The sequence below is a fragment of the Cryptomeria japonica genome, chromosome 11, assembly GCF_030272615.1.
Source record: "Cryptomeria japonica chromosome 11, Sugi_1.0, whole genome shotgun sequence".
NCBI lineage: Eukaryota > Viridiplantae > Streptophyta > Pinopsida > Cupressales > Cupressaceae > Cryptomeria > Cryptomeria japonica.
In genome coordinates, this window is record NC_081415.1 from 630,133,968 (window position 1) to 630,145,445 (window position 11,478).

The following is an 11,478-nucleotide window of genomic DNA, read 5'->3' on the forward strand; positions in this document are numbered from 1 at the left end:
GTTTTCCTGATCATTAAACTTGTCGGACCTCAGCAGCCATCAAGAGTAACTCATCATTTGTACCTTCATTAATGAAGGTCTTTCACTTCTTCTCATTCTATTCAATCTGTTGCATACGGGTGATCACCTAGATGAATCCATGTCATCATCCTCCAACACTCTACACCTGTGGCAACACAACACATCATCTGCATAATGGTAACTTCATGATTGCAACTGCAGACCTCATCATCTTCTGACTAGGTCTCTTCTCTATCGGTTTTCCAAGATGGAAGACTCATCAATTCAACTCTCATTCCCTGTCTCGGTAGCACACCTTGTCCTCACATGCTGATCTGGTGTGTATCTTTGATCTTATGCTCTGGGACTTCATCATCTTCCACTTGCTCATCCGGTCTCTGCATTCACTCACCTACCTATCTCAAGGAATCATTTTGCCAGTACAAGTGTAACTTCACCAAGGAGAGGATACAACTTCTGGTTGACATATGTCACCCTTTCTCATAGAGGCAGCACCCTCTGTCAACCTATCATCTATCCTGTGATAGCATCTTCATCTGGTGGGAGTCATGCTAGTTGAACTTACACTAGCAATCTGGTGGCCTACTCATACTTCACCTTTGATGTTGATGTGATTTAGGTAGCATTTTGCCTCTTCATCACAAATAACATCTCAAGCACCTTGACCATCCTGCTTGTACACTGGTCATGAGCTTTCCGGTTGGCAACTACGTACTGTCAACACAACACTTACAAGTTGGCATCCTTTCCTTACTGGTGATAGACTGTACTGGTAGCCTGTCCATTTCATCCACACAAGTCAGACACTAACTTGTGTACCGGTGACTCCAGTGGTCATTCATCTGAATGACATTCTCTCCCTTACCTTACTGGTATTCTACAACACAAGGTATCAAAGATATATCATCATGTACTCATCCATGATAGTTTTGCACATACATCTCTTATACTGGTAGTGATTCTATACCCGTTGACATCAATGACAGCACAATGCCAACAATCTCCCCCTTTTGCATTGATGTCAACTCATGTAATATTCAACATACTACATAATCTCTCTCCCCCTTTGTATGATCCAATGGATTGTCACACATGTAGTATGCGATATACTACAAAATATTCTCCCCCTTTGACAAAAATGGCAAAGGGAACTGTCAGGGTATCATTCCTCCTTGTATCTACCAGGCACTGTCATAATTCCTTCTCCCTTTTTTCTTTACCAGATGTATCTCCTCCTTTGATACCAATTGTTACAAATTGTTACATCTTCTCAAGTCACAACACTTGAGATGGAGGAATCAACCATCAACTGACATTAATTGAGTATTCAAATATGATACTATTTGTTAAAGCACTCAATTGCAGAAAGATGTGTCAGTGAATACTACTTACCTACCGGTCAAATTGCATCACCTCCCATTTGATCCCAAATTTCTTTATAATCAAATGTGATTGTACTATGAATACAACTAGCCAAATGACAAGTAGATACCCTTGACCATGAGATTCTCTTGGGTATTCCTACTGTAATTTCCATCATCTGCATTTTGGGCAATCAATATCCTCACAAGTTCAAGCATGTCAGCTCTACTTCATAAACACTTGAACTCCCCTTGAGTCATACATCTCAGGTTCTTATTGCCTATCAGGTTCAATACCGAAGCTCCAATCAACTCTATATACCAGTTGAGTTGTGCATATGTGATCATTTGATGATCTTTAGCTCCATCATATCCACCACAACCCATGACATGATCATGGATCTTCACAATGTCATACAATGACATCATCATGCCATAAATTAAACCGGTTAGCCCAAAAACATATATCATTCAGGTATTTTCCAATACTGACAGATCAGACCAACATATGTCATTTAGGTATTTTCCAATACCACCTAAGACATAACTTCCTATTCCATTTTACTGGGGATAATGAAATAATATCTAACCTTATTGTCTTACATAACCTGCAAGTACCTGTTAGCATTCATATCGGTAACATCCTGCACATACCGGTTTCGTGTACCGGTCCATCATCACTACCGGAGAACCTCCCTATAACTCTTGACATTTTGTGTCACTGTGCATTAGATTAAATTGTTAACTTGTCATGCTTTGACACAATAGTAGTGATTGAACATTGATCTGTAGGTGTGTAGCCAAGGCAGCCACTACACACACTTATCTTCTCATTTCTATCTTTCATACCGGCAATACCTTGTTCTTCCAAGTGTCCTTCTTCACTAAGGGGGTTAATGATCTAGTTCAAAATAATACTCCCCCTAAGGTCCTACATCTCCTTTAGGCCTTAGGAGATATCACCTATGCATTGAATGCACAGTGTCAGTCCATGGTCTTCTTCTTCCAAACCTTCTTGGTCTCATTCTTCTTCCTATTTTTAGTCTTGGGAGAAGGTATTACCATCTTCTGCTAATGGGTCTTTTCTTTTCTAGACTCTACATCACTACCAGAAATAGTTCTATAGTAGCATACAACATCCATCCAGACTTCATGATTGGGGAATCTTTTAGTATACCAATTTGACCATCTTCTCCTGGTCATGTTGTTGTGACTAACAACCGAAACCGGTGGACCTCTTGCTCCTGTAGGGACATTTCTTCTTTGACTATTATATGCTCTATATCCACATTTCCATAGAGCATAGTTGTTGTATCGGCCTCCATATGACTGCAAGTTCCTCTTCTTATATTCAACCTCTCTATGGCAAATTCCATTGCAGTTATAACTGTATGCGGGAAAAGCGGTTCAATGAAACTCAAACCGTGAAAATAATCAAAGACTTGCCCACAAACCCATGGGACTCTTGGTGCAAGTTATGGAGCCATGAGGAATAGCTCAACTTCCCAAGGAGTGTTCCATGGTTCTCTATCTCACAAGGGCCCTCAAGCCAATGCCTTTGCTCTCAGATCACTGAGCAAACTGACTTAGGGATGACAAATGCAAGAACGAGGGATGATTTTGATCAAATTTAGTATGAATGCATCCTATTTATGCATGATTCTAGCAAATGAACTAAACTAGATGATAAGATGACAAGGTTAGTAAAAATACTATCCTAACATGATATACTAGCTATATGATTTAATCTAAGATGATAGAAATACTCTAAAATGATTATTAGATTTATTTTTATTATAAAGAGAGGCTAAATGCTTGTTAAAAATAAGTATAAGTATGATGCTAAAAACTTGGATCCTAAAATGGAGGGATGATGGCTCTATTTATAGAAGAAATAGGGCAATGGATGGTCAGGATTGAATGATCCAATCAATGGTCAAGATTGAAAGTTATCAATCCATGTTTACAATTCTCACCAATGAAATGGTGACAATTGTCAACATAAGACTGCTTGAGAGGAGAAGTAAGAAGCATTAAATGCTTGAGAAGACCTCATGGTTACCTTAGGGGGTAAAGGTTAAGGTTAGGTTAGGGTTATCCAATGGATAAAGGTTTTACCCAAAGGATAAACTTGTGTGCAAGGGTTAAAGGGATAACCATGGTCAAAGCAATGAATGCTTGATGAGAGCCCTGGGTTAGATGAGGGTTGAGTTAGGCAAAAAGTCTCTAACCATGCCACTAAGGGTTAGTTAACCATTAATGGTTTGAAAGACTTTGGGGACAAATTTGTAAGAATCCTTCCAAATTTGGGGGTATTCAAAAAGTTAGCTTGTTGAAGGCATAAAGGCTTTAATGCCTTTGGAAGACTTTACTCCAAATTTGAGGAGTGACCTCCTCAAATTTAGGGAAAGGGGATAATTTATGGGTTTAGGTTAATTGATTAGGATTAGGAGGGTTCTAGAAGAATTTAGGAAGAGGGTTAGGAGGCAAGTGGGAGATGTAGGAAAATGCAAGTGGACGAGGGATAATAGGATTTAATTAAAATAAATTGCTTTATTTTAATTTGGTTGTAAGTGGAGACTTTAAATAAATTAGATTTATTTATTTGGGATGAACTATTTAATTAAAAGTAGAGAGAAGGGATTTAATTAAATAAAATGATTTATTTAATTAAATGATATAAAAGGCTTAAGTGAATTTAAATAAATAAATTGAATAATTTATTTAATTAAATAGAGGAATGTGGATGATTTAATTAAATTAGATTTAACTAAATAGACGAATGAGAATAAAATAAATCTTTAATATTCATTTAGGAATATGGTCATTTTTATACCTCTACATTTTACCCCTCTTTGAAGTGACATGTGTGCACATGTTGATTCAAAGAAAATGATGTGTCGTCAAAATTTGATCATGATCAGTGTGATGTCGTGTATCGAGATGTTCATTTCGTGCCCCAGATTTGATAAATGATGTTGATAATGCCCCCTCGGGAGATGAATCAAAAATTGAGAAACTTTGATTTGATTTTGATAAATTTTATTGCATTTTAAAATTTTGTCCTTTTTGAATGCGTTAATTTGATTGATCTCCCGATAATGATGTTGGTTAGGGTTAGAAGTGAGACCATGAGCAATTTACATGTTCCATCAAGTAACCCTAATTTTCGTTTACCCTATAAAAAGGTAAAAAGTGACTTTTTTTTTGTATCATTTATGTTTGTTGACTTTGGAGAAAGTGACATTTGGAGAGAAGACAAAATGCTAGTTCCCCATGCTTCTCATCGATTCGAGCGCATTCGGAGGTATCAAAGGCCCGCCACATATGGACCACCAGTAAGTCATCAATTTTTGCCCATTTTTGCTTTTTGTTTTGTCATTTTTGGTCATGTTTTCCAATTTTCAACGTGGATTTTAACAGTTTAGCGTGTAGGGTCTGCACCCTAGTGCATACGATAAGAAGGGTAGCACGTCCAGGGTTAGAAACTAGGGTAGCATCTGGGTTGGGTTGGGTAGTGTGGAGGGGGGTTAGGATAGCGCATCAAGGGTTTTTAGTGCAGCGGGTTAGCAGTCTAGTGCATAGGTAAGACCTAGCGCATAGGGTCAATAGGGGGTCGCATGGGTAGGTTAGGCTAGTGCGTAGGTGTAACCTAGCGCATAGGGATAGGGTTGTAGCGCAAAGGTAGAGTAGAATAACACATAGATAGAGTTAGCGCATAGGGTGTTCTAGGTGGTGCAAAGCTAGATCAGGGTAGCGCATAGGTGCATTTTAACGCTTAGGGTGCATTTGGTAGCACGTAGGGGATTTCAGGTAGCACGTAGCTAGCAGCTTAGTGCGTGGATAAAATTTTTTAGCGCATAGGCAGAAAATGTTGAGGAAAATAGGATTTTGAGACGAATGAAGATAGGTGGGGGTAAGTAGGTGTTTGCCAGTTTTTCCAGGATGGGTGCGATAGTCAGTTTGCGTGTCTGCTGTGTGTTGGTTTGATAAATTGTCCGATATGAGTTCCGATTTTGGATTTTTGATAGATAACTTGATTTGATTTTCAATGTTTCAAGTTTAATGTTGATTTGATATTGATATAGTTTTGATATGGATTTGATTCGATATGCTTGATTTGATATGCATTGTTTCCAGTTGATATGAATGGGAAACTTGAGTTGTTTTTCAAGTTGATATGGTTGTGAAACTTGAGTTGTTTTTCAAGCTGATATGGATGTGAAACTTGAGTTGTTTTTCAAGTTGATATGGATGTGAAACTTGAGTTGTTTTTCAAGCTAATATGGATGTGAAACTTGAGTTGTTTTTCAAGCTGATATGGATGTGAAACTTGAGTTGTTTTTCAAGCTGATATGGATGTGAAACTTGAGTTGCTTTTCAAGCTAATATGGATGTGAAACTTGAGTTGTTTTTCAAGCTGATATGGATTTGATAGATAACTTGATTTGATTTGTGGTGTTTCAAGTTGAAATGATCTGATACTGATATGGATTGATATGATGTGGAACTTGATTAGATTTTCAATGTTTCAAGTTGATATGAATTTGATTTGATGAGGAAACTGATATTGGACATGTTTTGCGTGTGATAGGAGCGGCTTGGGGTTGTGTAGTCATGAGAGCGATTTACGAGACTGTGGTCTTTGATACCACGACTGACACATGCAAACATGGACATTATTGAGAGATGTGGACTATCCTCTTTGTTAGAGATGCCTCGATATATCATTAACTAGGGTTTATTGACAACTTTGACCGAGAGGTGGCATAGTGACACCAACACCTTTCATTTGGCGATAGGTAAGATTACAGTGACACTTGAAGATTGCTACTGGATTTTGTGGATTCTCGTGGTAGGTACACTATTTCCATATGAGAAAACTGAGGAGGGTGGCACAAAGGCTCTTCGCTGGATATTACAGGATGATACGGTTTGCGGATATGAGGTCCCCTAGCAGGAGTTCATTGATTTAGATTATGCTCCTCTACCATCAGTGCTGGCAGGATTTATATGTGGCTTCTTATGTCCCGACCGTAGGTCAAAGGGACTAGCATTAGGATGGGGGTTGGTCTTGGAGGACATGGTGACACAGGGTCGCCAATTTGCCTGGGGGTTTGCTATGTTGGCCCACTTATACAAGGACCTGCATCAGGTGGTTTACTTGGGATATGGGAGTCTATCAGCTAGGGTTATGTTGCTATAGGTGTGGGCATGGGAGCATATTCCCGCAGCGAGGCCACTGGAAGATAGAGATAGGCCAGTTGCGTGTGCTTATGCCTATGGATATAGAGGGATAGTTGTCTAGCGCAAGCTAGGCAAACTAGAGCATTGGAGGTGAGTGCTTGATGATATTAACACAATCGTTTGGAGACCGTATATGCATTACAAGGTGTGGACAGAGGATGGGATGGAGATGCCTTATGTCTACATGTCCCAATTTTTGATAGGGCGAACGCCCTTTGTTATTGAGAGATTTCTGCACAGCTGAGTTTTGCGGCAGTATGGACAACAGCAGGGGATACCCCAAGGAGCATGCTTGTATGCTCAACGGAGGGAGGATGTACCAGAGGGGGGACCCACTATTGATAGCGTGGTGGTGGTTGAGGATTTCTTTCACCTACCCGGCCAGATCTGGGATTATGCCTATGAGATAGTGGATGCAGGTATGATAGAGGAGTTCTCAGCACTCTTTGCAGCTCATGTTGTTACCAGGATATCAGATCCAGCGGAGATGATTCTCTCTTTTGATGGTGATGAGGATGAGCAACCCGAGAGGATAGGGAGAGAGGGAGAGGAGGGAGAGGAGTTAGATGAGGGAGGTGGGGATGGTGGAGGAGGTGGTCGAGGTCCATGTGGAGATAGGGGGAGAGTTGATCGAGGGAGGAGAGGGGATAGAGGTGGAGCTGGTGGTGACAAATGGATATGGGTGGAGAGAGTTGTGTGGCGGGCTGTGGAGGATAGAGGGAGGGGAGGTTTGGCTATTGGAGCTGGTGGTGGTGAGCGAGTGGGAGAGGTGATAACAACTGTGGGAGTGATAGATGATTTTAGACGACCGACCCAGAGGAGGAGGTCATATGTTTTACCCCCACCAGCACCGAGGATAGGGAGAGGGACAAGAGGTACCACTACACAGGTACCCCTCCAGATTCAGATTCCCACTCACCGAGAGGATGCTCAGATCAGATCCTTACAATTATCAATGTAGCATCTGTAAACACAGTTGTTGGTTCGTTAATGTCAGATTACTCAGCTTACTACTGAGCAGGATACAGTTTTGGAGTGGTTGGGTCAAGTTGAGGCTCGAGCAGATAGCTTGGAGAGAGTAGCGGCAGGTGGCTTGACGAGAGACACCCTGAGGGAGTTGGTGTATACAGCTAAGGAGGCTAAGTATTACTGATGACATTATGAGGATGTGGTACCTAGGGAGCGCAATGTTCCTAGTTTCACAGTGACGAGATCCAGTCGATCTAGGCAGACTGGTTCGAGGACAAAGAGTAGAGGCATGACTGGGCCTACTCATCAAGATCCACCTGGGGATCAAGATGCTGGGACATCTACTGCAAGATTGTCACCCTCAGGAGATAGTCATACCTGAGAGACATTGTCTCTATTGTATTTTGATTATTTTGTTGTTTTTGGGATAGACATGACATATTTTGTATACTTGATCATTTTTGAGATATATATACAACACCATTTGCTTTGATCCTCATGTGATGTTTTTCATGGATGATGCTTTCTATATGATCTTGATGATTCTATGATGATGATGCAATGCTTAGATAGATGCATGTGATTTATGTTATTTGATAGTTGATGGATAATGATGTGATGATGTATGATGCATGAGAAGTATTTTAAAAATGAAATGCATGATAATGATATGCTATGAGATGTATCTTGAAAATGAGATGCAAGATATTGATAATGATGTGAGATGTATGATATTGATAATGATGTACAACTAATTGTAAAATGATATACAACTAATTGATAAAATGATATGCAACTAATTGATCATCCTCATTTTGCGTTTGTCATTCTTGTATAGTCACATGTTTTTTCTTTCTTTGTGGTTATCATCATTGAGCATTGATTTGTTGGGATATGTTGAAAATTTATACAAGCATAATGGTATAATTGAACCATAATGACCTAAGAAAAAAATTTACATGATTTTTGATTTTGCAAGATGGCACAAGTGTCGAGGTATAATTGAACCAAGATGACCTGAGTGAGACTTGCATATAAATAGACAAGATTAAACCATTTATGCCAGATGCAAACATTTTATACTTCAGAAAATCATCCATCATGTGTTTGAATCGTTAAGTGTATCAATGTTTTGTTCTCGTGATTGTTTGGTTGCTTGCTAGATATGATGATCTTAGTCTGCTGCAAGTTTTGATTTAGAGCGGAATGGTGATCAATGTTTCCCCTAGCTAAATTTACCTCCTGAGGTGGATATGTACAGTGATTACCAAGCCATGGTGGGATATGATGAAATGATTTTTGATAGAAACAAAGACAGTGACTACACTAAGTATGTCCTGGATAATGCTATGTTGATAAAGTGTTGGGCGATGGCTAGTAGTGCTTGACTGTGGATACACAAGTTGGAGAATAAAGATAGATAGAGGAGTTGTCCTCTCACAATAGCGTCTATTGCCAAGTTTTCACCAGTTGTTTTTATTGTACCTTTTTATTTGCTTTTTCTTTTTTTTCTTTTTTTTGACTTTTTCATGCATTAGACTGCTCAAGTATAGTATTTCTTCAAATGGATGTTGTTAGTTGGTTCATCGAGCACATCTCCTTCTGAAGTTGTTAGCTGATAGGCGCCTGATCCATAGGCTGATATAAAGACATAGGGACCTAACCAGTTAGGTTCAAATTTCTGTTTCTTTTCCTGATCTTGTTGATTTCTAGGATTTTCTTTAAGTACTAGATCACCAATTTTAAAATCCTAGGGATGACCTTGTGATTGTAGCTTCGGCACATGCGTTGCTGATATGCTTTGAGGTGAGTGTAGGCATGTTTTCACTTTTCATCTAGAAGTTCTAGCTCTTGTAGTCAATTGACTTGATACTCTTCATCTAGAATGAGGCCTTTTAAAGATACTCTAAGAGATGGGATTTCTACCTCTAGGGGTAAAATTGCTTCTGATCCATACACCAACGAATATGGCATAGCTCCTGTAGGTATGTGGATGCTAGTTCTGTATGCCCAAAGTGCTGGATTGAGTTGTACATGCCAATCTTTTCTTGCATTATTTATTGTTTTCTTGAGGATTTTCAATATTGTTTTGTTGGATGCCTCAACTTGACCATTCCCCTGTGGGTAGTAAGGTGTAGAGAAATGATGTTGGATATTGAATCGTTCACATAGTTCTCACACATCCTGGTTTTTGAAAGGTTGTCCATTATCTGTGATGATGGAACTTGGAATGCCATATCTGTAGATCCGATAATTAACAATGAAAGAAGCAATCTATTTTCCAGTTACTGTGGTCATGGGGACCGCTTCAATCCATTTGGTAAAATATTATGTTGCAATGATAATGAACTTATGTCCATTTGAAGATGAAGGGTGTATTTTACCCACTAAGTCCAGTCCCCACTAGCAAAAAGGCCAGGATGTTTTGAATGGTTGCAGTTCCTGTGTTGGTGCATGTATAAGATTGCCATGGATTTGGCATTTAGGACATTTCTTTGCAAAATGATAAGAAACCTTTTCCATTGTTGACCAGTAATATCCTATTCATAGAAGTTTTTTAGCAAGAGTAGGACCACTTGAATGTGTGCCACAGATACCTTCGTGAAGCTCTTGTAAAGAAGAATCGGATTCATTACGATCAAGGCAACGAAGAAGAGTACCATCTAGACCTCGATGGTACAAAGTATCAGTAGTGAGAGTATAACAGGCGGCTTGCCGGATAAAGTTGCTTTTTTGGTTTCAAGATAGGTCAATGGGTAGGGTATTGGTTTTGAGATAGTCATATATTATTCTGTATAACGGAGAGCTAGAACTAGTTAAGGTATAGATAACATGGGATGCAGAATGGTCATAGGCTAGGGAGAACAAATTCTCTACTAAAAACTCATAACGACTCTGTTGCTCTGGAATTTGTAGCAGTGAAGCGACAATAGCCATTGCATCGACTGCTCTATTGTTCAACCTTGGTATTTGCTCAAAGGTGATGTGTACTACAAAATATTGTTTGAAATCATCCACCATTCGTTTGTATGGTAGCAACTTGTCATCTTTTGTCTGATAGTCATCATTGATCTGATTTATGACTAGTTGTGAATCTCCGTAGACTTTCAATTCTGTGATTATCCATTCCACTGCCATTTTGATGCCTGTAACTAGTGCCTCATATTCAACAATGTTATTTGTGCATGGAAACATGAGTCTATATGATCTTGGTATGGTGTGCCCGTCAGGAGTGATGAACAGAATGCCGACACCTGAACCATGTTGAGTGTAGGAACCATCAAATTATAGGGTCCATTGCTTGGTGGAAATAGCAAGAACATCCCTATCTGGAAATTTAATCTCCATTGGTTGTTTATCTATTAATGGTGCATTGGCTAATTGATCTGCAATCACTTGTCCTTTGATAGAACTTCATTCTATGTAGTGGATATCAAATTCGCTGAGAATCATCACCCATTTAGCCAATCTACCAGTGGGAGCTACTTTGTTGAGTAAGTACTTTAGAGGGTCAATTTTTGCTACTAGCTTGATTGTATGAGCTAGCATGTAGTGTCAGAACTTTTGAGAAGAAAATACCACTGTTAGACAAGCCTTCTCAATGAATGTATAATTGAGCTCATATCCATTAAAAGTTCTACTGATGTAATAGATAGCTCATTCCTTTCCTTCTTGATTTTCTTGTGCTAACAGTGCCCCCAGTGATATATCTGTTGTTGATATGTACAGAATAAGTGGCTTCCCTACTATTGGTGGTATGAGAACTGGTGGGTTCATTAGATATTGCTTGATTTGGTAGAATGATTCTGCATATTTGGCCTTCCATCTGAATGGTACATTCTTATGTAGCAAATGATTGAATGGTAGACTTTTATCTGCT